The sequence below is a fragment of the Hyperolius riggenbachi genome, chromosome 6 (genome assembly GCF_040937935.1).
Source record: "Hyperolius riggenbachi isolate aHypRig1 chromosome 6, aHypRig1.pri, whole genome shotgun sequence".
NCBI lineage: Eukaryota > Metazoa > Chordata > Amphibia > Anura > Hyperoliidae > Hyperolius > Hyperolius riggenbachi.
Window position 1 is genome coordinate 83770125 of NC_090651.1, and position 25374 is coordinate 83795498.

At 46.1% G+C, this 25374-nt stretch overlaps 1 protein-coding gene across 4 annotated transcripts in view; it reads right to left on the minus strand.

Annotated features, from left to right (window-relative positions):
* LOC137520978 (tenascin-R-like) overlaps positions 1-25374 on the minus strand; it is a 1044586-nt gene that overhangs the window by 672094 nt on the left and 347118 nt on the right. The gene's annotated exons all lie outside the window — the stretch shown is intronic.

A 25374-nucleotide genomic window follows, 5' to 3' on the forward strand; every position in this document is an offset into this window, starting at 1 on the left:
CCTGATATGACTCAGATGATACTGGCCTGATATGACTCAGACGATGCTGGCCTGATATGACTCAGATGATACTGGCCTGATATGACTCAGGCGATGCTGGCCTGGTATGACTCAGACGATGCTGGCCTGATATGACTCAGGCGATGCTGGCCTGATATGACTCAGACGATACTGGCCTGATATGACTCAGATGATGGTGGCCCCTAGTATGACTCAGACGATGCTGGCCTGATATGACTCAGATGATGGTGGCCCCTAGTATGACTCAGACAATGCTGGCCTGATATGACTCAGATGATGGTGGCTTGATATGACTCAGACGATGCTGGCCTGATATGACTCAGACGATACTGGCCTAATATGACTCAGACGATGCTGGCCTGATATGACTCAGATGATACTGGCCTGATATGACTCAGACGATGCTGGCCTGATATGACTCAGATGATACTGGCCTGATATGACTCAGGCGATGCTGGCCTGGTATGACTCAGACGATGCTGGCCTGATATGACTCAGGCGATGCTGGCCTGATATGACTCAGACGATGGTGGCCCCTAGTATGACCCAGACGATGGTGGCCCCTAGTATGACTCAGACGATGTTGGCCTGATATGACTCAGGCGATGCTGGCCTGATATGACTCAGGCAATGCTGGCCTGATATGACTTAGACGATACTGGCCTGATATGACTCAGGCGATGCTGGCCTAGTATGATTCAAACGATGCTGGCCTGATATGACTCCGGCGATGCTGGCCTGATATGACTCAGATGATGGTGGCCCCTAGTATGACTCAGACGATGCTGGCCTGATATGACTCAGATGATGGTGGCCCCTAGTATGACTCAGACGATGCTGGCCTGATATGACTCAGATGATGGTGGCCTGATATGACTCAGACGATGCTGGCCTGATATGACTCAGACGATGCTGGCCTGATATGACTCAGACGATGCTGGCCTGATATGACTCAGGCGATGCTGGCCTGATATGACTCAGACGATGCTGGCCTGATATGACTCAGACGATGCTGGCCTAATATGACTCAGACGATGCTGGCCTGATATGACTCAGACGATACTGGCCTGATATGACTCAGGCGATGCTGGCCTGGTATGACTCAGACGATGCTGGCCTGATATGACTCAGACGATACTGGCCTGATATGACTCAGGCGATGCTGGCCTGGTATGACTCAGACGATGCTGGCCTGATATGACTCAGGCGATGCTGGCCTGATATGACTCAGACGATGGTGGCCTGATATGACTCAGACGATGGTGGCCCCTAGTATGACTCAGACGATGTTGGCCTGATATGACTCAGGCGATGCTGGCCTGGTATGACTCAGGCGATGCTGGCCTAGTATGATTCAGACGATGCTGGCCTGATATGACTCAGGCGATGCTGGCCTGATATGACTCAGACGATGCTGGCCTGATATGACTCAGATGATGGTGGCCCCTAGTATGACTCAGACGATGCTGGCCTGATATGACTCAGATGATGGTGGCCTGATATGACTCAGACGATGCTGGCCTGATATGACTCAGACGATACTGGCCTGATATGACTCAGATGATGCTGGCCTGATATGATTTAGACGATGCTGGCCTGATATGACTCAGACGATGTTGGCCGGATATGACTCAGGCGATGGCTATAATCATCAATATCAAATAGCAGGTGACGCTGCTATATGAATCATATATTCTGTATAGAAGGTCTTGATTATACACCACTGTAACCAGTGGTGCTCAGCAGAGCTCGAATATTCGAGTAGTTCGAATATTCGAGCTCTTTTTCAGCTATTCGAGCTCGGTATTCGAGCTCCGAATAGCTGGAGCTATTCGAATGGGCTATCCGAGTACACTCGAATAGCCCATTCACTATTCGAGCTATTCGAGCCACCCGGCGCTATTCGAGCTCGGTACCGAGCTCGAATAGCGTCATAGCCCAGATTGATGTCCTTAGAGCCAATCAGAGGGCTCCCAGGCCCTCTGACGGCAGCCAATCACAGAGGGGGACCCTGGCCAGCCCCTACCCTATAAATAGCGGCCGCCATGTTAGGTTTTTCCATGCTTGCCTGAGACTTGTACAGAGAGAGAGTTGCTCCTTTGTGCTTTGGCTTAGCAAGTGCTCTATTGTGGTCATTTACCTAGCGTTTTTGCTCACCTACACCTGCCATATACACCTATATTGTTGTTAGTTAGATAGACATTGTATTTTAGTTAGTAGCTTGTGTGTTACATTAGAGAACTGCAGGCAGCTGCTGCAAGCTTACAGGTTTAGGCCTCAGGGGGGCCTTGCCTCTGTGGGCAGCTGTCCTCTGTTTATTTCTCTCATATTCTATACCAGTATTTCTGCTGTCCTTTACTAATAGTATTGTAGTTATACTGTACTAGGAGTAGGACACTCACTGACTGTCACTGTTTATAGGCTACTAGCTAGCTCCTGCGTGTGTGCACTCACTCACTGTCTGTGTGTACACACACTCTATTTCCTTCTCATTACTGTTTGATTATTGTTAGTTGTACTTACTTACTACTTACTCTTACTGTACCCGTAGGGACACTCACTGTCACTGTTCATATAGGCTACTACTACCTCCTGCGTGTGCGCACTCACTGTCTGAGTGTACACACACAACACACACTCTATTTCCTTCTGATCGCTGATTGATTATTGTAATTAGTTAGTTCTACTTACTGTTACTACTTGTACTTACTCACTCTTACTGTACTAGGAGTCTAGGACACTGAGTCACTGTGTTCATAGGCTACTAGCTCCTGCCTGCGTGCACTCACTGTCTGAGTGTACACACACCCACACTCCATTTCCTTCTGATCGCTGATTGATTATTGTAATTAGTTAGTTCTACTTACTGGTGTTACTACTTACTCTTACTGTACTAGGAGTCTAGGACACTCAGTCACTGTGTTCATAGGCTACTAGCTCCTGCCTGCGTGCACTCACTGTCTGAGTGTTCACACACCCACACTCCATTTCCTTCTGATCGCTGATTGATTATTGTAATTAGTTAGTTCTTCTTACTGTTACTACTTACTCTTACTGTACTAGGAGTCTAGGACACTCAGTCACTGTGTTCATAGGCTACTAGCTCCTGCGTGCGTGCACTCACTGTCTGAGTGTACACACACCCACACTCCATTTCCTTCTGATCGCTGATTGATTATTGTAATTAGTTAGTTCTACTTACTGTTATTACTTACTCTTACTGTACTAGGAGTCTAGGACACTCAGTCACTGTGTTCATAGGCTACTAGCTGCTGCGTGCGTGCACTCACTGTCTGAGTGTACACACACCCACACTCCATTTCCTTCTGATCGCTAATTGATTATTGTAATTAGTTAGTTCTTCTCACTGTTACTACTTACTCTTACTGTACTAGGAGTCTAGGACACTCAGTCACTGTGTTCATAGGCTACTAGCTCCTGCGTGCGTGCACTCACTGTCTGAGTGTACACACACCCACACTCCATTTCCTTCTGATCGCTGATTGATTATTGTAATTATTTAGTTCTACTTACTGTTATTACTTACTCTTACTGTACTAGGAGTCTAGGACACTCAGTCACTGTGTTCATAGGCTACTAGCTCCTGCGTGCGTGCACTCACTGTCTGAGTGTACACACACCCACACTCCATTTCCTTCTGATCGCTGATTGATTATTGTAATTAGTTAGTTCTACTTACTGTTATTACTTACTCTTACTGTACTAGGAGTCTAGGACACTCAGTCACTGTGTTCATAGGCTACTAGCTCCTGCGTGCGTGCACTCACTGTCTGAGTGTACACACACCCACACTCCATTTCCTTCTGATCGCTGATTGATTATTGTAATTAGTTAGTTCTACTTACTGTTATTACTTACTCTTACTGTACTAGGAGTCTAGGACACTCAGTCACTGTGTTCATAGGCTACTAGCTCCTGCGTGCGTGCACTCAGTGTCTGAGTGTACACACACCCACACTCCATTTCCTTCTGATCGCTGATTGATTATTGTAATTAGTTAGTTCCTCTTACTGTTACTACTTACTCTTACTGTACTAGGAGTCTAGGACACTCAGTCACTGTGTTCATAGGCTACTAGCTCCTGCGTGCGTGCACTCACTGTCTGAGTGTACACACACCCACACTCCATTTCCTTCTGATCGCTGATTGATTATTGTAATTAGTTAGTTCTACTTACTGTTATTACTTACTCTTACTGTACTAGGAGTCTAGGACACTCAGTCACTGTGTTCATAGGCTACTAGCTCCTGCGTGCGTGCACTCAGTGTCTGAGTGTACACACACCCACACTCCATTTCCTTCTGATCGCTGATTGATTATTGTAATTAGTTAGTTCTTCTTACTGCTACTACTTACTCTTACTGTACTAGGAGTCTAGGACACTCAGTCACTGTGTTCATAGGCTACTAGCTCCTGCCTGCGTGCACTCACTGTCTGAGTGTACACACACTAAATTTACTTGTGATTACTACTGATTATTGTAACTGCTAGTTGTACTTCCTGACTGTTACTACTTACTTACTGTACTAGGGGACACTCACTCAGTCACCTCACCAACCAACCCACTCCATTAAAGTACCCCACTTTTCACCCGCCCTTTTAAAAAACTTTTGTCTATACGCCCAAAACATTGAAGATGTCTGGAAGTGGCAGCCAGCGCGGTTTGGGCAAGGGGAAGGGCAGCAAGGGAATCAGGAGGAGAGGGAGCAGCATTGTGGCAAGCCGCGGCCGCGGGCGCGCCACCATGCACAGTTCCGCAGCAGCAGCAGCAGCGTCAGTGGCTAACATTCCTCCCATAGCCACTGGCCGTGGACGCCTTGGGCGCCGCCCAGCAGGAGCATCTGCAACTCACGCTGCAGAGACACAGCAGCAGCAGCGTGTAGCACCTGCTCCGATTTTCCTCCAGCCGGGTCGGAAACGTCCCATTGAGGAAAAGGATGCAGACACTGTGGTGCAACTCATGACGGAGGATGAGCAGCCCGCCATCAGCTCTGCATCCGAGGCCTCCACCCTCACCACCACCACCACCACCACCCCTGTTCGCAGCAGCCGCCCAGCAGGGTCTGGGGAGGAGGCCAGTTCACCGTCAGTCGCCGACCTCTCATTCAGCACTCTTTTGACCCCAGGCATGATGAGTCAATTGTCTGCTGTTGTTGGCGATTTTGAGGAGGAGATGCTGATGGGCACTTTGGGGGATGAGGGATTGGACAGCAAGACTGTGGCGACAGTCAAGCAGCCCATCCATGCATCAGGAGAGGAGTTTGGGGGGTCATCATCCCAGCAGGACATGTTTGAGGAGGGGGAGGATGATGTTGATGACCCGGTGACAGACAGAGACTGGGTGCCACCACCTCCAGGGGATGTCGTCCTCAGCAGCTCGGAGGAGGAGGAGGATGCGCTTGTGGGCCTTGCAAGGAGGCGCATCATTGCAAGCATTGGCAGCGACCCACAGCCTGCTGGTGTCTCAATCTCAGCAGCAGCAGCAGCAGCATCAGCCAGTACCACCACCAGCCGCACCCAAGCCCCCCCCCCCAACCACCACAGGGAGACAGGCAGCAGCGCTTCCATGCCGTAGGGGGATGTTTCTGTCACCAATCTGGCGCTTTTTCACCATGCCCACTGTGTACAGCAAGTACGCCACTTGCAACCACTGTCAGCGGAAGTTGAGCAGAGGTGCAGACCCCTTAAAGTTCAGCACCAGCTCGCTGATCAACCACCTTGCGGCTAAACATTTCCACCAGCATGAGGAGTTCCAGAGGCTGAAGGCATCTGGTGCTGGCAGTGGCACCACACCCATCACTGCACAGCCTTCAGCAGCAGCAACAGCAGCCACCCGCCCTCCTGCTCCTCCAGCAGCACCAGCAGGAGTGCGGAAACGCACTGCTCCTCCCCCCTCTGCAACTCCTGCCGCCGACACTGAGGCCTGTTCTGGCAGCCAGTCCTCAGTGGCCTCCTCCGCTGTGTCTGGTGATTCCCGTGTCAGCAAAAGGCCACGCCAGAGCCTTTTGAGCGAGTCCTTCCAGGGGGTGGTTAGGGCTCTGCCTCCCAGCAGCCGTCGCGTGCGGCAGCTGAACGGCTTGCTGGCACGGGCCATGTGCTCCCAACTCCTGCCGTACACGCTCGTGCAGGAGGGGAGCGACATGCGGGCGCTGCTTGCTTGTGCAGCCCCAGACTGGCAGCTCCCCAGCAGACACTTTTTCTCCCGCAAGGCCATTCCAGCACTGCACCGCTTTGTGATGGCCAATGTGGAGCGAGGGCTGGAGCACGCGGTTGGTGAAAGGGTCCACGTCACCATGGACTCCTGGAGCAGCCGCTTCGGGACAGGCCGCTACCTGTCCTTCACTGTCCACTGGGTCAGCTTGGTGGAAGGGGGTGAGGATGGGAGAGCAGCAGCGGGCACAGCAGCAGCAGCAGCAGCAACACAGTGGGTGGTGCCACCCCGCAGGGTCAGGGGAACTGCAGCGGGTTCCTCCGATCCTCTGCCATCCTCCGCCACACCTGGCCAAACCCCCCGCCTCAGCAGCAGCGTGAAGGCCCGCCACTGCCAAGCGCTGCTGCACTTGGTCAGCCTTGGCAAGACCAAGCTGACGGCAGCCCACGTGTTGGCCAAACTCCAGGAGCAGGAGAGGATTTGGCTGACCCCCAGAGGCCTCAGAGTCGGAGAGGTGGTGTCCGACAATGGGGCCAATCTGGTTGCTGCCATAGACAGGGGAAACCTGACCCACATCCCCTGTCTTGCCCACGTGCTGAACCTGGTGGTGCAGAAGTTCCTGCGCACCTACCAGGGGATGGGCGAACTGCTGGAAACGGCAAGGAATGTTGTGCGTCACTTCCGGCGCTCGGCTGCAGCCTGTGCGAGCCTGGAAGACGTGCAAAAGGAGCTGGATCTGCCACGCCATCGGCTGATCATTGACGTTCCGACTCGCTGGAACTCCACCCTGGCGATGTTGGAGCGTCTGGTTGAACAGAGGCACGCTGTCAACCAGTACCTTGCCCTGGCCACTGTTTCCGCCGCTCAGAAAAGGGACAAGACCAGCAACATCCCGTCCATCGTCCCCGATGATGACTGGAGGCACATGCAGCAGGTGTGCTTTGTGCTGGCTCCCTTCCTGCAGGCCACAAACATGGTGAGCAGGGACCATGCTATGGTCTGCGAGTGGGTGCCCCTGGTTTCTCTGCTGAACAGGGCCCTCGATGGTTTGCTGGAACAGGGAGCGGCAGCCTTGGACCAGCAGGAGCGGCAACCAGCTGCGCAGTCCACCTCTGGGGGGAGGAGGAGGAGGACTTGGTGGAGGTCCCTGACCTGGCTGCTGATGAGGGGGATCAGCACAGCGCAGCTGAGTTGGTGCGGGGGTGGAGAGAGGATGAGGCGGCAGAGGAGGAGGATGAGGACAGCACTGACGTCGATGTGCCAGCAGACGTGGCCCGCCTCTTCCCAATGGCAGCGCACATGCTGGCGTGCCTGCGCAGGGACCCCAGGGTGATCCAGATGAAGCAGAGGGAGGACATCTGGATCAGCATGATGTTGGACCCACGCCTCAAGGGGAAGTTGAGCCAGTTCCTGCCGCCTGCAGGAGGAGACCCAGCGCAACAAATAAGGAGCTTGCAGCAGGCCCTTGTTGAGCGCTTGGAGGAAGCCTTCCCCCAGCCTTCCACCCCCACTGTCCAGCAGCCAGCACAGAGGCAGCAGCAGGTGCCTGCATCCAGCAGCAGCAAGCGCCCCACAGACCTGCTGTCTCTCAGCCACGAGCTCTACAGGACTGTAGAGGCTCCGGCAGCAGTGACTAGAGAGGAGATGCATGCAGCAGCATCCTCCTCCGGTCACAGCCAGCGCCTGACCCGCATGGTGGCTGACTACATGGGGTCGTACAGCGGGCTTGACAGCGATGCCCCTGTTGATCCCATGGAGTATTGGGTCAAGCGCATGGAGATCTGGAGCGAGCTAGCGCAGTACGCCCTGGAAGTGCTGTCCTGCCCCCCTTCCAGCGTGCTGTCCGAGCGCTGCTTCAGTGCAGCTGGTGGCGTGGTCACCGAGAAACGCTCACGTCTGTCTCACAAGTCTGTGGACAGACTGACGTTTCTCAAGATGAACCAGGCGTGGGTGGAAGGCGAGTTCCTGGCCCCTGTTGTCGGCGAGAGGGGGACATGAACTGGCTGCCGGAACCATCGTTAATGTGCCTTACCACCCTTTACCACCTCCTGGCTCCTGCTCACTAAGCCAGCCTGGTTCACTTTGACTATTACGTCGCCTGCAGCCACACATTTTACACCTACAGTGGGCTGCTGTGTACTGCCCTTCTGCTGTCTGTCTGTGTTTCCCACTGCCAGGGTACACAGAATGACCTTCTTCTGCTGCCACTCTGCCACCAGCTATTACGTCAAACAATAGCTATATTGGTTGCAAAACCGAAACCAAACAAACCATTAAAAAAAAAAAAGGTTTAATTTTTCTGAGGTGCCCGGGTTGAAAACTGTGTTGTTCCAGTTGTGTATTGGACACAATGTGGGCTGCACGACCGCTGTCTGGGACCTCCTGTTGTGTTTATTTACGGCCCTGGTATCACCGCTAGGTACCAGGGCTATTATGTCACGCTGCCTACCTGCTGCCACACTCACACTGCTCCTCCATACCTCCTCCTGCTGCTGCTGCTGCTGTCTGTCTGTGTTTCCCACTGCCAGGGTACACAGATGATTTACCTTCTGCTGCCACTCTGCCACCAGCTATTACGTCAAACAATAGCTGCTCGCCTACTCCTCCATTCCTCCCCCTGCTGCTGCTGTCTGTCTGTGTTTCCCACTGCCAGGGTACACAGAATTACCTTCTTCTGCTGCCACTCTGCCACCAGCTATTACGTCCAAAAATAGCTAAATTGGTTGTAAAACCAAAAACCAAAAAACCATTAAAAAAAAAAAAAGGTTTAATTTTTCTGAGGTGCCCGGGTTGAAAACTGTGTTGTCCCAGTTGTGTATTGGACACAATGTGGGCTGCACGACCGCTGTCTGGGACCTCCTGTTGTGTTTATTTACGGCCCTGGTATCACCGCTAGGTACCAGGGCTATTATGTCACGCTGCCTACCTGCTGCCACACTCACACTACTCCTCCATTCCTCCTGCTGCTGCTGTCTGTCTGTGTTTCCAAATGCCAGGGTACACAGAATTACCTTCTGCTGCCACACTGCCACCAGCTATTACGTCAAACAATAGCTGCTCACATAATTACTCTCCTCCATTCCTCCTCCTGCTGCTGCTGCTGTCTGTCTGTGTTTCCCACCGCCAGGGTACACAGATTTACCTTCTGCTGCCACTCTGCCACCAGCTATTACGTCAAAAAATAGCTATATATCTGTGTAATTGGTTGTAAAACCAAAACTACAAAACCATTACAAAAAAAGGTTTAATTTTTCTGAGGTGCCCGGGTTGAAAACTGTGTTGTCCCAGTTGTGTATTGGACACAATGTGGGCTGCACGACCGCTGTCTGGGACCTCCTGTTGTGTTTATTTACAGCCATGGTATCACCGCTAGGTACCAGGGCTATTATGTCACGCTGCCTGCCTCATTGACTGCATGCTGCCACACACTCATCCTCCTCCTCCTGCTGCTAAATTTACCTCCTGCTGTCTGTGTGTTTCCACTGCCAGGGAGCACATACAATGGCGCTTCCAACATGCGTGCGCCACCAGCTATTTGTTGTTACGCTCAAAAATAGCTGCATTTCTTTAAAAAAAAAAAAAATGAAAAGAGAAATAAGTGACGAAGAAGACGATATAGAAGAAGATGAAGATGAAGAAGATGATGAAGAAGAAGAAGAAGATGAAGAAGATGAATAAGAAGAAGAAGAAGAAGATGAAGAAGATGAAGAAGAAGATGAAGAAGATGAAGATGAAGAAGATGAAGAAGAAGATGAAGAAGATGAAGAAGAAGATGAAGAAGAAGAAGAAGAAGAAGATGAAGAAGATGAAGATGAAGAAGATGAAGAAGAAGATGAAGAAGATGAAGATGAAGAAGATGAAGAAGATGAAGAAGAAGATGAAGAAGATGAAGATGAAGAAGATGAAGAAGAAGATGAAGAAGATGAAGATGAAGAAGATGAAGAAGAAGAAGAAGAAGATGAAGAAGAAGAAGAAGATATAGAAGAAGAAGAAGAAGATATAGAAGATAAAGAAGAAGAAGAAGAAGAAGTATATACAGTACTGAACAAAATTCTGGACACAACTTCTCTTTTCACCTTTTTTTTTTTTTAAAGGAACATCCCCACATAATCACTTGCTGTTGTCACTTGGAAAAAAATATGTTTCTTGCATCATTAACCCTCAAAACAAGTGTTGGGAAGCTATTTAAGGCCAATTCGAATAGTCAGCTCGAATAATGATCTCGAATACCGACTCGAATAGTGAGCTCGAAGTCCGAGGTCGAATCGAATAGTAAAATTTATTCGACTTGAATATTCGACTGACCTCGAATAATTTACTATTCGAATTCGACCAAACTCGAATTTTAAAAAGGGGTATTTGATCACCACTAACTGTAACCTCTATTTATTTATTAATCATATGTTAATCTTTTCAAGCCATAATTATGCTGTTATTAACAGATTACAGTATGTTCTGTCACTTTCTGCATTTGTTTTCTTTTTGTACAACAGTACTTAATCCTTCAAATGTATTTTTACAACCATTACAACTCTTATTAAGCCATCCGCATTTCTTTCAATGATTTTTTCAAAATAATATTCTTTATAAAAATATAATTGGAACTTTTAACTGAGAAACACTAAACTGCTTGAAAATGGCTTCTTATTAATAAGTCATGTGTGACAGTGCATAGGTGTGAATTGTAAGCCTGTGAAAAGGCTAAATCAAGCAAAAAATGTAATTATGTAAAGTGCATAAAGTGTATGGACAGCTTCCCAGACGTTTCTCTTTCCTCTATTTCCCTCTCCCCTATATATAATAAATAGAGCACATTTTTATTTAAAATGTATATCACTCATACAATAGTGAAAATTTGACTTAATCCAAAGGTCTTCTTCTATTTAATACATGGGAAACATTCAGCAAAAAAACGTGTTTTCTTACTCATACAGTCCTCCTAGTTACTTTTGTCCTGGAATAATGTCACCTGAACTGCCAATGAAAGTGAAACTGTAGTCAGTGGCATAACTACAATTCATGGGGCCCCCAGCAAAACTTTGATGCCCCCCCCCCCCCCCAAAGTTCAAACCCCTTCCCTTGGTGTCCTTCACGGCCTTGGGGGCCCATCTCACAAGGGCATGTGGGTTAAGCCCCTCTTCCGGCATCAAGGACACTCTCCTAGAGGGGCTCCTGAATCACAACAAGCCTGTGACATGCATTGTGCAGGCGTGCTAGCAACTTACCGCTCGGGCTCTGGAGGTAAAAGCTGGTACTATACTGCACAGGTGTGAGACGTCTGTGTCTGCACGGTAGAACGGATTCATCAGGCTCGGCTATTTCTGCCGGAGTCCAAGCGGCGTGCCTGAGTGGGGCGTGTCACAGGCTTGTTATGATTCTAAAGCGTTTGGGGTTCCCAGAGCATGAATGGGAGTGAACCGGACGACAAGGCAGAGCCGGGACAAGGTCCTCCCGCACCCAAGGCTGAGACACCCATGTGCACCCCTCACCCCTCCATCCCTCAAACCCCAGCTGTCACACACTGATTGCTATTAGACTAAGAGGCACCCCAGGGCCCCCAACACCTTATTCTATCTGGCTTGCAGTCACTGCCATGTATCCCCTTTTCTTATTTCCCTCTTCAAATACAAGTTTCAAAATTCAAATTCTCCTGCCTCGGCCCGGCCCTGCGACAAGGGAAGCCTCTTTAGGATCCAGAAGCTTTCGCCTCCCGAGGTAAGTACCCCCTAGGGGCACTTTTTTCATCACAGGTTTACTTTAAATTGTTGATTTTATGTTAAATTCATTCTGAGAAAAAAATTCTCTCTCTCTGCTATGTTTCTCCACTTATCAACTGCAGTAAGAGATCAAAGACGATCGGGAAAGCTGTGGGCAGTGCAGCATGTCCCTGATAAGCTTCTGAGCAAAGTGAAACACAGTCTATTAACCTTTTCAGTAACTATCTAGCAAATAATTGTTTATAAGTGTTATTATGGTGTGGCTGTAGGAACAGAGGGGATTTTTTGACTATAGTTCCATGTTTGGCTTTTTAAACACCCTAGGTTTTCACTGTCTGTACTGATAGTTTGTGATTACCGGTAAATCAGGTGACAATATAAAGTGTGTGAAGGGTGATCCCTCCTCTACCCCACAACATCAGTGACCTCCTCTTTAGCAATCCACAGAGTTCGATCACACCTGCCCAATCACAACTGTACTTTGCAATGCAGCTCACTGTTGGACCCCACCTGAGGACAGGACTGGGTACCCTGCAGAGAGCTGATGAGCATACTTAGGGCTTGATTCACAAAGCAGTGCTAACTGTTACCACGCTTGTGAAAATCCCCCCTTCACGCCTAAACTCAGTTTAGGCGTGATAAAATCAGTCCAGCACGCAAAGCACCGCAAAGCGACTTTAACATCGCATCCGATGCACCTATAAGGTCGCATAGGGTGCGACTTTAACGTCGCATCGCGGTACAACGTTTCGGGCGCACCGCTCTGTGCGCGTGCAAAGTTTTGCGCGCTGGACTTTGCGCGCAATCTTATTGTCAAAACGGTGCTAACCTACTTAGCACCCTGCTTATCACGCCCAAAGGTACTAAGTAGGTTAGCACAGCTTTGTGAATCAAGCCCATACTCTATATTCTATGTATATCAAACAATAAATAATAAAAACCTGTAATTTGTTGTCTGTTTTACTTTTTTATTTGATAATGTTTTTTTTCACTTATCACTTTGACAGCAGTAAATAAGACTGAAAGTCCCTAAACCCTTTACACACAATTCAAAATGAAATTGAAAAACAAAGTCCCATTGAAGTGGGGTTTAATGTAGACGCTACATTTGGCATTCTTAGGTCACTACATCCAGAGCCCTGGCTTCTATGGCTTATGCGGGTCCTGTATACCATCTGTGTCTTGCCATATTTTGCTCAGCCAATTGTAATCCTAAATCTATTTTCTTATTGTTTTCTGCATTTATATATTCTTTCCGGTTTGTAAAAGAGAAGAACCGTATATTTGAGTCTTACAGTATTTTTTTCTGTGGACTTGTTTCATCACCTGATCAGACCGATCGACTTATACGGTGCAGTCCAATAATCCTGAGGATTCTCCAAACAGGATTATGTACCAGAAATAAGAATATACATCTACCCAGACAGCAATAAAGCCCTTTGGCAGGTACTCCATCTTCATAAAAGTTTATCTATTCTGGAAAGAGACAGCCACGGAAAGAAAACTACAAGTATTTTGTTATGCCAAGTAAACATTTCTTTGGCTTAGTTTTAAACAACAAATCTGTTACAGAAACCTGTAGTGCGATGATGAATATGGTAGGAGCTGTTGGGGACTTCCCTTTAAAAATATTTGCATAGAATGGAGGCGCCCAATGTTGGTATTTTTACTGGATGTTCAGAATTGTTAAATATAAAGAGAAATAATTGCTTAACTCTCCAGAAGATAAAGACAACAGTTCAACTGGAAAAAAATTCATTTAAAAACACAACTTAGACAATGCGTTTCATGGGTCATGTCCCGCTTCCTCAGGTGAATACAAAATGCCTTAATAGCAATGGGAGCAGAGCAGGGGCGTAACTACAGGGGAGCAATCACAGGGGGGCCCAGAGCTGTAAGAGGGCCCCAACTACTACTTTATGCCCTCCAGTAAAGGGGTCCATCCTTTAGATCAGGTTTTTTTGTGACTACACTTGTAATTGGTATGAAGATAATGACATCCACACTTGTTTTATGACCCTTGCAAGGTGGGCCCCCAGGCTGTGAGGGTCACCAGGGGTAGGCAAGGGAAATGGTGTGAATATTGGAGGGAATTCATTAAAGTTTTGCTGGGGAGCCCCATGATTTGTATTTAAGCCCCTGAAGTAGAGTGTAGGTGCCTCTATATCAGTCAGACCTTCCTTGGAGGTAATAGATTTGCAGTTATCTGGAAAGTTTATAGAACAATAGGAGAGTGACCGTCCGGTATCCAGCAGAACCTGGAGAACCGAGCGGGACAGTCAATTTCCCACAAGCCTATGTGGTGGTTGCAGGAACTGACGCCCACCATTGTGAGTATATAACTGCATTTATTTTCAACCTTTTCCTATACCGAACAGTACTGCACCATTAAGCTCCTAATCTCTCTCTACATCTCGTTTAGATGTTCTTGGCCCACGCAAGAATCACAGATACTTCCCTTCTCTTTAAAAGTGCTGCCTGCTATCATCCTTTACATTCAATGTTTTTGGAATCATTAACTTACAATGAATATTTTGGCTCCACCCCAACTCAAAGGGCTGCATTATTCTTAAAGGTGTATAATTTAGAAAACCACAATGAGCATAATCAGCATGAGAACCAGTAAACTGGCTACCTATATATTCATCACACTTTACATCTCCTGTGAAACAAAACAGTAATCAGAGGCGTATTTACTTCACTCTTGATAGGAGATGTTACTGATGAATCTATTGAAGGGGGGGGGGGGGGGGGAGGGAGAGGAGAAGGACTGCATTTAATCTGTGTGTGACTCTCCCTCTGCGCAAAATGTGACCTAGGCCTGGACACCCACTGGTAGCGCTTTGCAGTGCTTGGCCTTTGCCAATGATCAGCAAATCGACACGACTGTGGAACTCTGAGTGGTTCCACTTGCTACATTGTGATCACAGAGTAATTGCAGCATTTTGGGAGTGATCCTGGAGCGATTGCATTAATGGCTGCAGAGCCAAATCACTCAGGTTTTTTAAACGGTATCAACCTGATTCAAAACTTCTTGCTTTCACTCAGGTTTGAAAGTGCTGCACTTTTCTGATTGATTCTGGAATCGCTGATGCTTTGCGATTTACCACAAAGCACCGCCAGTGGATCCCTAGCCTCATATTGCATCTCCCCCATGCAGGAGGTGATTCCCTTTTGCATGTACGATACCCCTCATTTGCTTTTCTGCACACTTTACATGAGTGTGTAGCAGCTCGGTTAATTTACATGCAGCTTTCTTCTACCATACACAAGCTCCATCTTCCCACATGCAGCTTTCTTCTACCATACACAAACTCCATCTTCCCACATGCAGCTTTCTTCTACCATACACAAACTCCATCTTCCCACATGCAGCTTTCTTCTACCATACACAAGCTCCATCTTCCCACATGCAGCTTTCTTCTACCATACACAAGCTCCATCTTCCCACATGCAGCTTTCTTCTACCATACACAAGCTCCATCTTCCCACATGCAGCTTTCTTCTACCATACACAAGCTCCATCTTCCCACATGCAGCTTTCTTCTACCATACACAAGCTCCATCTTCCCACATGCAGCTTTCTTCTACCATACACAAGCTCCATCTTCCCACATGCAGCTTTCTTCTACCATACACAAACTCCATCTTCCCACATGCAGCTTTCTTCTACCATACACAAGCTCCATCTTCCCACATGCAGCTTTCTTCTACCATACACAAGCTCCATCTTCCCACATGCAGCTTTCTTCTACCATACACAAGCTCCATCTTCCCACATGCAGCTTTCTTCTACCATACACAAACTCCATCTTCCCACATGCAGCTTTCTTCTACCATACACAAGCTCCATCTTCCCACATGCAGCTTTCTTCTACCATACACAAACTCCATCTTCCCACATGCAGCTTTCTTCTACCATACACAAGCTCCATCTTCCCACATGCAGCTTTCTTCTACCATACACAAGCTCCATCTTCCCACATGCAGCTTTCTTCTACCATACACAAGCTCCATCTTCCCACATGCAGCTTTCTTCTACCATACACAAGCTCCATCTTCCCACATGCAGCTTTCTTCTACCATACACAAGCTCCATCTTCCCACATGCAGCTTTCTTCTACCATACACAAGCTCCATCTTCCCACATGCAGCTTTCTTCTACCATACACAAGCTCCATCTTCCCACATGCAGCTTTCTTCTACCATACACAAACTCCATCTTCCCACATGCAGCTTTCTTCTACCATACACAAGCTCCATCTTCCCACATGCAGCTTTCTTCTACCACACACAAGCTCCATCTTCCCACATGCAGCTTTCTTCTACCATACACAAGCTCCATCTTCCCACATGCAGCTTTCTTCTACCATACACAAGCTCCATCTTCCCACATGCAGCTTTCTTCTACCATACACAAACTCCATCTTCCCACATGCAGCTTTCTTCTACCATACACAAGTTCCATCTTCCCACATGCAGCTTTCTTCTACCATACACAAGCTCCATCTTCCCACATGCAGCTTTCTTCTACCATACACAAACTCCATCTTCCCACATGCAGCTTTCTTCTACCATACACAAGCTCCATCTTCCCACATGCAGCTTTCTTCTACCATACACAAGCTCCATCTTCCCACATGCAGCTTTCTTCTACCATACACAAGCTCCATCTTCCCACATGCAGCTTTCTTCTACCATACACAAGCTCCATCTTCCCACATGCAGCTTTCTTCTACCATACACAAGCTCCATCTTCCCACATGCAGCTTTCTTCTACCATACACAAGCTCCATCTTCCCACATGCAGCTTTCTTCTACCATACACAAGCTCCATCTTCCCACATGCAGCTTTCTTCTACCATACACAAGCTCCATCTTCCCACATGCAGCTTTCTTCTACCATACACAAACTCCGCGTACGTACAAAAAGGGCGCCCGGACAAAAAGGGCGCGGGGTGTAAACGCTAATTAATAATTAATCATTAATAGCGTTTATAAAAATAGTGTGCTATATTTCGTTTACAAATAATGTTTTACAAAATTATAAACCATTAAATAATGTTTATGAAATCGGCAATTGTGAAAAAGTTAATCTTCCCTGTTTCAAAAGTTAAACTTATAATTACGTTTATTAAAAAAACAATAATATATGTTTAATTGTTATAATTGTATATTATTGTGAATAACCTTCATTTATGGTTTGTTCTTATAATAAAATCTGAAAATATTCTTTATAACGATGATATAAATATAACTATGTTCGTAATAAGTGTTGTAAAACATTAGTAAGTATTACTAAAATTTTACTAAAACTACACCTAAGCCTAGTCTTACACAGAACCCTCCCTGTACCTATCCCTAACCCCTAGACCCCCCTGGTGGTGCCTAAACCTAAGACCCCCCTGGTGGTGCCTAACCCTAAGACCCCCCCTGGTGGTGCCTAAACCTAAGACCCCCCTGTTGGTGCCTAAACCTAAGACCCCCCTGTAGGTGCCTAAACCTAAGACCCACCTGTTGGTGGAAACAGTAAATTCGGGCGCCTGAGGCTAGTGGACAAATCGGGCGCCGCCATTCACTTCTATAATAAATATCGTTTAATGGGCGCCCGGTAGGAAAAAAGGGCGCCGGAGAAAACTAACGTTTTAAAAGCGGCGCCCGGAGACTTAATGTTTTATTACTGTTTCTCATGATTACACATTATTTAATGATTTATACATGTTTAAATATTATTTTTAAACGAAAACCAGTACAATATTTTTCCAAACATTATTTTTAAACGAAAAACATTACTTTTCTTTTCTTTTTTTTTTTTTTTTTTTACATTATTTTTAAACGAAAAAAATAACAGGGGGGTCTTAGGTTTAGGCACCAACAGGGGGGTCTTAGGTTTAGGCACCAACAGGGGGTCTTAGGTTTAGGCACCAACAGGGGGGTCTTAGGTTTAGGCACCAACAGGGGGGTCTTAGGTTTAGGCACCAACAGGGGGTCTTAGGTTTAGGCACCAAAAGGGGGGTCTTAGGTTTAGGCACCAACAGGGGGGTCTTAGGTTTAGGCACCAACAGGGGGGTCTTAGGTTTAGGCACTAACAGGGGGGTCTTAGGTTTAGGCACCAACAGGGGGGTCTTAGGTTTAGGCACTAACAGGGGGGTCTAGGGGTTAGGGGTAGGTACAGGGAGGGTTACTTAGGCACCAACAGGGGGGGTCTTAGGTTTAGGCATCAACAGGGGGGTCTAGGGGTTAGGGGTAGGTACAGGGAGGGTTACTTAGTAATATTTTTTTTTAAACGTTATTATACGTTTCATTATTTAAACGAAAGATTAACGTTTTTACAATTGCCGATTTAATGCACATTATTTAATGATTTATAACGTTTAAAAACATTACTTTTAAACGAAATACATTTTTAAACGTAATCCATGTTTATCGTTAAAAACCCGGCGCCCTTTTTTCCCATCGCCCCTTTTTAACGTACGCCCTGTTGGTGCCTAAACCTAAGACCCCCCTGGTGGTGCCTAAACCTAAGACCCCCCTGGTGGTGCCTAAACCTAAGACCCCCCTTTATTATGTGGATAATAATGTTTTACTAATTGTGGCTGCAAAAAATATATTGCAATTTACGTGACGTACTGATCGCTTTATTTTGTGAATAATAATGTTTACAAACAGTAAGGGATAAAACTTTAAATAATGTTTTAATTAGTTAAATAAGATAAATATGTTTAGTATTTTTTATTTAAACGTTATTCGGCACGGGTGCATTTTATAAACGTAAATCACCACAAGCACACTTATAAATCATTAAAAATCTCCAGGCGCCGTTTGTAAACGTTATTTATGTCCGGCGCCCTTTTTTCCTGCTTGGCGCCCATTAAACTTTATTTATTATGAGAGTGAATGGCAGCGCCCTTTTTGTCCACTAGCTGCCTGCGCCCTTTTTTCCTGCTTCCACAAACTCCATCCTTCCATATGCAGGACGCAGGAGAGGAGAAAGAGATAGATGAGTAGACTACAAAGAAGGTAAGTATGACCGGTGTATGTTTATTTTGACTTTTCATTTTCAGTTCAGGTTTGCTTTAAGCAGTTTGTTCAGTTGCGAAGTTAAAGATTCCTGACTAAAGTCAATCGGGGAAGACAATCCATACAGACCGTCATACAGACAGGCAGGTCTGAAAGAGTTGACAAACTTGCCTAAAATGTAGTTAATAACACCAAGATCAAAGGTGGAGACAATGAAGTCTAGCTTAAAGCCCCATACACATGCTCAACAGCCGTGTTTTATGCAGGACAATTATCAAACAACTTTTGTTGTGAAACAAGTTGAAACAAAACAACCAAAAAAAAGTTGCTTTCTATTGTTCACACAATGATAAGGTGTCAATCCAACAGTTGGCTTGACATCTTATCAGTCTTATCAGGTGTGTGAACAATAGCAAGCAACTTTTTTTTGGTTGTTCCAACTTGTTTCACAACAGAAGTTGTTTAATAATTGAGCTGCATAAAAGACCACTGTTGACCGTGTGTATGGGGCTTAAGAATAACAGGATGCATATTTTGTATCCTTATTTAAAGAGTAACTGTCAGGCTGCAGAAGCTAATTTAAACCTCTAGTCTCCTGTGTTAAACAGTTTAGAAGGAAGCCAAAAAGACATTACTGAAGATAAAGATCTCTCTTACCTTTGATGTATGCTTATCAGCAAAGCTTAGACCTAAGCAGGACGCAAGCCGCATAACATACTGCAAAGCATTCTGGGGCCCTCCCCTCGGCTGCTAAGGAGAAGACGGGATCAAGTTTCAGCAGCTTCTAAAACTCAGTCCAGCCACAGCACAGATAAATCTCGGGGCAGCGTACACTGCAGGAGTCCGCTATTGTTCCTAGCCACATGGCTCATTAATATTCACTGCAAACTAGTGTTATTCAGTATGAGCTGTTCTGTGATCAGAAGCAGGCAGGACATGACGACAGATTTGGCTTCACAAACATGGAACCTGCCATGAGCTGTCAGGAGCATCATTCTCTGCATATACTATATACAAATTCTGTGAAATCCAAACGTGGACAGTGAAATGCATATGTAATGTAAGTACAGCCAATCTTTAGCTACTGATATATGTGTTTATTTTCTCTGAGACCTTATACCTAACAGCTCCTCTTTAATGTAAATTATGTTAATGTATCATAATTTGCAATGCACAAAGTTGGATTGTACATAAACTTTTTTTAAACTTGTTTTTATTACATGGCTTTCTGGGTTTGCAGTTTTGACTTCCTGCCCTAATTAAAGACACTGCTTGACTGGACTGCACAGCAGACAGTATTATGTCCAAACCCCTCCTCCTATCCAATCGCCATCCACAGGAAGTAGTCAGGGAGGAGCTGGGAGGCTGTCCCTTCTAAGCAGACTTTTCTCACCTACTCCTTGTGTTCCGCAGGAAGAAGCAGAGGGCTGATGTGGGTGGGGTCAAGTGATGGGTTTGTGCAGAGGAAGAAGCTACTGTATTTTATACAGGCCCCTGGGTGACACGACTGACTTTTCAACACTTCTCCGTAACAACTACATCAAAGATGAAAATTCATTTTCAATTATTCAACTTTACTGACAAAGAAAAACGAGCAAGGGTGAGCTAGGCCTTTCATTTACTATTGTCCCTGTGCTTATTTGTTTTGATTGTAGCCAGTGCTGTTACTTCAAATAATCATATCAAATAATTAACTTTGCTTTCAGTCTAAGGCTTGTATATTTCCCTTCAGTCAAAGTGGCAGTAAATCAATTTCACATGCTTTTTATTATTAATCAAGAAGAAGTTGTAAAATGCCCTTGGGGTAATGCAGAATGTGTGCAACTCCAATATACTATAACGTTACTGACATGAGAACAACATTAAAATTTCATATGTTAAAGCTGATTTAATGTTACAAAAGGGGGACACCACAGGACACCATTAATGATACACATAGCCGCTTACCTTGCCTGCTGCTTCTGCTCTGTTTCTGTGGAATAACCTTATGTTGAACACTCCCTCACTTGATGATTTTTTAAATAAAAGGCTTTTAGATGTTCTCCTCTGATCCAGGATTTTATACTCACCTTTAGTTTGCTTCTGTCATGTCCCATTCTTTAGATGCCCTCTCACTTCCTCTCTTTTTGATTCTGATAGCCAACAGTAGTTTCTCCCTTCACTAGCCCCTCCCACCTGACTAAACCGTGCCATTTCAGAGATGTTTTGAGCCAGAAATGAACTGTTTACAGGCAGAAAAAGAGTAGAAATTGAGAGAGAGGTAGAAGATGGCAGCCCTCATGTTGCAGGCCATATTAAAAACTGTTTAAAAGGAGGAGGTAGTGGTGAAATTACCTCCCCAAAGTATACACAATTCTGTTGATTATTGTCAACAAGTATGTTTATTCATATACTCCACGGTGCAATGTGTTTCGCAGGTTCAATCCTGCTTCCTCAGGCAGTAATTGGAACAAACTATTGTGGAAACATCAAAAAGCCAAGCGCCTTTGTGGTCCAACCAAGTGTAATAAAGAGCAGTTTACAAAAGCATTATTAATTACTAGCAGAATCCGGATTTGTATAGATCATTTTGGAGCCCTAGATAATCACTTACATCCTTCCCTCGTGCTACTAATAACAAAAATAATAACTGATGCAACAAATAAATCATTAATGTAACAGAACAAAAAAGTAGAAACAATAACAGATTAGCCTTTTAAACCATGAAGACGCTGTCCAAATGCTGAACACAGTGTTGCAGCAATAGGGGATACAGAGGAAGCGACTATGGAATAGGATTGCTGCCGACAATGGATCCAGCTGCACATAGAAAAGGAGGTTTCTATGTACATACACAGTACATAGGAGAGGAGGCTGCAGTACATAGGAGAGGAGGCTGCAGTACATAGGAGAGGGGCTGTACACATGGGCCACTGCACATACATTTGAAAAGTTGCTGCACATGCAAGGCTAGATTACAGTACATACTGTATCAAGAGACTAGGCACAAGAGGCTTGACACCTTAAATTAAACCTCAAGGGAAAAAAGTGCCCAAAATGGGTACTTACCTCAGTAGAAGGAAGTATGGATAATTCAGAGGCTTCCCGAGCCCCCCTCGCCTCCACCAATCCAGCTCTGGGATCCCCTGAACCTCCTTGACAAGGGCCTTGTTGAGGAGTGCGCCTGCACAGTAACACAGAGCTGCTCAGGCTTGTGCTCATTCACAGACGGGAGCATGGCTGTGAACTTCCAGGGGGTACCGGAGTCCAGCGGTGGGGGGAGGATGGAGGAAGCTTCTGGAGGATCCAAAGGATACTCTCTCCGAAAGTATCTGAATTTGTTCTGCTTTTATACATACAGGTTTGCTTTAAAATCCGTCCGTCAGCAGATCTGATACCCTCGGTCACGCCACTTTATGCTAATAAACACAGAAAAAATGTTGTGCTGAATGATTGAACTATAAGTATAAACGGGATTCTAAAGTCTCCGTACCAGGACTGTCACCTGGCAGAGATCAGGACTTGATCCCTTGGGCAACAGTTCAGGGCAAACCTGTACAGCTGTATATGTTGTTACTATGTAACTATGGAGGAAGAAGAAGTTGATGACGATGTGAGTTGGAGAACAATGTGCTTGTGGGTCACAACAGGGGTAAGCAACATCTGGGGCTCCAGTACACACACTAGGTTCTCTCCAGTGATGGTTTTTATTGGCTGCTCAGGTCAAGTGTAATCTAGCATGTGTACAGGGCAAGAGTTGCCACTGAGGCAAAGGGGGCAATTGCCCCAGGGCCCTGACCACTCCAGGAGGTCTCCACACCGCCAGACCCCCAGGTGGTCTCCCGATGTTTGCTCCATGTGGCCCCAGCTTATTTGGTTGCTGAGCTGCCTTCAAGTAACTCACCTGTCCTGATGGCTGCTCCATTCTGATCTCCATCTTCAGCCACGCTGCCTGACTCTTCTGTATGCCCAGCGCATGTTGTTTACAGCGCATGTTGCTTATGCACTGGATGAAGAAGACACAGGAAGATGGAGATCAGAACAGAGCAGCTACTGGGAGTTACTACAAGGCAGCTCAGCTACAGAACATGCAGGGGCCATAGGGAGTGGGGGGATCTGGTGGAGCTGGGGCCCCAGGGGCTGACTTCGCTTGTGGGTTGGTAGGGGGTCCCCAAGTTACTTTTGGCCGGGGCCCCCACCTGGCTTACACCAGCCCTACATTGTGTACATAGTTTAATACAGACCAGATTGCAAAATGATCTTTTGTTTCTTTTCTCTTCTCTATACCTACATGCACACATACTTTCATATCCTACTGTGTGTATTTATGTGCTAGGACTACACAGTGACATTTTAAATAATGACTTATTCGCAAATAACCAGGTTACATCTTCTGTAAGGGTATTATCAGCCATTGTCAGCCTACCCAGCTATTGTATTACTCTGTGCTTTCTATTCCCGTAGTCTCTTCATACCTGAGAAACAGTTGAGCGTATTTTTTTACGTCTCAATAACTGGTGTCACGTTCCCTTTGAAAATTTTCATCAAGTTCCGTTATGCTTCAAAACTGACTGTTTGGGTGTCACTTCATAGAAAATTTTCGTCAGCTTTTAGTCCGGAGCCTTCATTGTTCTTCTTAAGATTTTCCTTAAATAAATGTTTCTTTCTGGACTGAAAAATGTGACGGCTAACACTCTGCCAGAGGGAGTTCAGAGGGATTTGTGTGATGTTTTGGAGGCAGCAGATAGAGCGCCGGGCGGCTTTGAAGAAATCTATTTAGCAAAAACTTCAATGTGACAATGAGAAGACACTCTTGTTCATTTCTGGAAACAGAAGCCGAGGAAGAGTGTGGCTGCCCATAATAACCTGACAGTTGCTGCTTTTCTTTTCACAACACTACAAAAATAGAAACTTCTTCCTGCTTCCCAATTAAAGTCCAACTCTGAGCGCACGTTGCCTGGTCCTGTGTGGACACTCAGAGGCCGAGATTAAAAGAAATAAATCTCTTTATAATCTTGATTAGCAAATGTTAAAGAGAATCTGTAGTAATAAAAAAGTTCCCCTTGGGGGTACTTTCCTCAGGAGGGGAAACCTCTGGGTCTTAATGAGGCTTCTCCCGTACTCCACAGTAGCGCTGGCTTCCTCGTCCTCCGCATCCAGCGCTGGCTCCTCCCAAAAATCCAGGCAGAGTAGCGCCTGTAGCACACGGCAATATTTACCTTTTGGATCCAGTGCAGACGCAGTACCATCTACCCCCTCGGGCTCCGGCAGAAATAACCAGGACTGATCGGGTCTGCTCTACTGCCTATTTCTGACAGAGCCCGAGGGGAAAGATGGTACTGCGTCTGCACTGGTTCCAAAAGGTAAATATTGCCATCTGCAGCTGTCTGGGCATCCCAACGCTGGATCATGGCTACTGCAGAGGAGGAGAAAGCCTCATTCAGACCCACAGGCTTCCCCCTCCCAAGGTAACAGGCAAGTACCCCCCAGAGATGAATGGAAGCATCCATCTCAAGGCGCTTACCATTGTTTGCTGGCGATTGCACGAACATCGCCGTCAATTGAAATTTTTCGGATGCTGCATGTAGCAACCCGTGGCTGTTTGCAGTCCCATTCTCCCCATGGGCTCAAAATACAACATGATGACAGAAGGACGGGAACTGATGCCAAACACTTTTCTACTCAGTTGCAAAAACGCATGTAGCATTGGCTAAACGTGCCACCTTAGGCCTTGAGAACCGAATCTTACTTTGGTAAAGCATTATTTGAATGAATTCATGTAGGTGATAAATGGCTTAGACTATACTCCGATTTCCTCACCAGGGGCTCCTCTTTCCTTTCCTTATTTTTAGTCTGGGATTCACATTTAGGGTAAAGTATTGTTTCCTCTGGCCAAGACCCTCTAATACTCAGCAGAGAGCAACCTAGGAAGAGGTCCTAAAGAGATCAGAAACAAGAGGAGTTGGTCCAGTCTTCTTTCCTGGCTTTTATAGTCATGTATTGCAGTGATGACCTCATGTATTAGTGCACTTGGCAAGACACTCTACTTAGTGTGCCTCTCATAAGTGTCTCTTTTGTGTCTCCTTTCTGAGGGTCCACAACACTGTTCCCACTGCTGAAATGTCACACAGGTACCTTTAAAAGTACCTCATGAATGGAGCTGAACAAATGATTTGTCGATTATTCAGATCCAATTTGACATCAACTGGAATTTCTGGGGATAGACAAGAACTTTTCAGGAGGCTAAGCAGAGTTAAGTAACCATCTGCTGGTTAATTAATAAAGCTGCCAGTTAATTCGGGTATGTCAAAAAAGGGTGTCGGGAAAAAAGGGCGCGGGGTGTAAACGATAAGCATTAATAGCGTTTATAAAAATATTGTGCTGTATTTCGTTTACAAATGATTTTTTTACAAATTTATAAATCATTAAATAATGTGTATGAAATTGTGAAAACATGAATCTTCT